The sequence below is a fragment of the Eumetopias jubatus genome, unplaced genomic scaffold (genome assembly GCF_037043125.1).
Source record: "Eumetopias jubatus isolate StellerSeaLion01/CBP00866 unplaced genomic scaffold, mEumJub1_p1.0 scaffold_16, whole genome shotgun sequence".
NCBI classification, from domain to species: Eukaryota; Metazoa; Chordata; class Mammalia; order Carnivora; family Otariidae; genus Eumetopias; species Eumetopias jubatus.
In genome coordinates, this window is record NW_028274822.1 from 34,105,215 (window position 1) to 34,107,601 (window position 2,387).

The following is a 2,387-nucleotide window of genomic DNA, read 5'->3' on the forward strand; positions in this document are numbered from 1 at the left end:
GTTTGTATAAAACTGATACTACACAACATGACTTCCAGTGTAAGATTTGTACTCATTCCAGCGGTATGTGCATAAGGCATTAAATGTCATTGAATCACATAATGAGAGATTTATTCTCTTTTCAATTCTCTTTCAATGCCACTGATTATGTGAAGACAACTCTCATCTGGGGTTTAGAAGGTCACTATATCTGAGTTAATATACCTTTTTAACAAAATTGAAGTAGACTTTAGATTCAGAGCCTTAGGCAGACAATAGGTAAGAGCTCTAATTTTCAAATATTGTTTCATTTTTGTTGTCTTTGTTCTTGTTGTTTTAATAGCTTAAATTTAGGAAAAAAATATGAAATATATAATTTACATAAAAATTGATTTCAAGGATATGAAGCTTCCTGATTAAATTGATTTAAGTTAACAGCACTCTTTTTATTAATAGAAAATAAATAATCATACAGGTGGCAGAAAATCTGAAATTTGGAAAACCTCATGCCAACCCAAATTCCCTGCAATTCAAGTTACCCCTGTTCTGGAAGGCTTCTTTAATAACGTGGACTCTCAGTTGGCTTCTTTACCTATAGCATTCTTCTTAGCCTTTTAATATGTCCCCGTAATAGTGCCTAGCAAATGAAATGGATGCTCATTCACTACACATTGATTAACTGGGGTAGATACCAATCTAGGCAGTCAAAATGACAAGGATTTAGGTGCTGGAGAATAGGGAGCAGGGCATTCAGAATCAGTAAAATGGGAGCACGTAAGGCCCAGATACCAGCATGTCTACCTTTTGTGTTCAGAGTGTGGTACAACCACCACAAATAACCCAGTGCTCCATGTTCTTATAAGAACTGCAGGAAATAAATCTAAATAGATGCCTAACAGCTGCAAATAATCTGTGTGGTATATGTTGCTCTACTTTGAACCTGCCTTTAACCCTGCCACCTACTTTCTGCTCAGTCACGATCTACAGATGCTACCACTGACCCCAAGACCTCCCTTGACCACCACTTAGATTTTAATATAATTTTAGCCCATCTGCTGAAGCAGCCTTTCCTGTATTTCTTTTTTTGGTAAGCCTCTAGATTCACAAAAACATCATGCCTTGATATTAAATCCAAATTTTAACAGGCTCCAAAGTTTTATTCATCAATTTTCCTTAAAGTACACCTAGAACAGCCTGGTTATTTTCCATGCTCTGACCTAATGCTCAGAGCAGCAAGTAAACATAATGCAATGAGATCCCTTTGGTAATAGTTAGCATCCTATTTCACATCACCATGATCTGCCCAATTTTCAACATAATGTGAAAGTCTTAAAAAAACAAGTGATAAAAGGGGAAACCATGACACCAATAAAAGCTCCATGCTTGGAGGATGTGTTTAATAGTTCTAACATGTATAACATTAAAATTTTATCAACAAATCAGGGAGAAAACATTTTGTATACAGAAATCAATTTACCTAGCAACTATCTGCAAGACTTGCTTGTAATTTATTTTGCCTCAAAGAATACACTGCTTTTAAACCTAATTCTATTGCATTTTAGTGTGTATGAAGAGAAAGGAACGTGAACATTTTTGCTCAAAGCAGAAGTAAAAGAGAAGTATTACAGACAAAAATAAGTACTTTGGTGAAATAAAATGAAATTTTGTGGCACCAGCTTTCCTGTGTGTTTGAGCCTTTGTTTAAAAATTTTCTCCATATATATGAGCTTCTTTGTTCCTTTGACTGATAAGCCAGTTTATTTATAAAAGGAAAGCAAGGGTGCCACAGGCTAAGCCAGGTTTAGGAAAACCAAAGGCAGTGGTGAAGATTATGAACTCTTAGTTCTGAATGAGTACAGTTACAGCGGGCCCCACCATGCTACATCCGGGGAAACAGAATGCAAAATAAATGAAACAAATACAAGGTTGCAAGTGACATAAACCCGAGCTTGAGTGTCAGTTTTAATGTTCATTGGTTGACTTCGACTCGGTTACTTCTAAATAAGCTTTGGTTTTATTACCCATCCCATATCCAATAGGATAATTTGTTGTACATAATCCATGTGATTGTTGTGAGGCTTAAATTATACAACAACTGAAAGCTCCTGGCATAGTGTCCAGACCATACCAGACACTTAATAATTGCTAGTTGACTTCCTGACCTTAGCCTATTACAGGGAGACTTCAGATAGATGACCCTCCAGGAGACCCACTGCTAAGATCTGTGCCATTGTTGTGTTCTTATAGCAGTGAGCTAATGTCTGGCTCTCTCACTGTTTGAGTAGTTTTATTCAAAGAACAGTAACCCCCATCAAGGAGATGCAGGAACTAAATGCAAATCATCTGAACATAGGACATCCTTGGGATATACTCCAACCAGCCATCCTGGTGCTTCCTTTGTGTTGGTG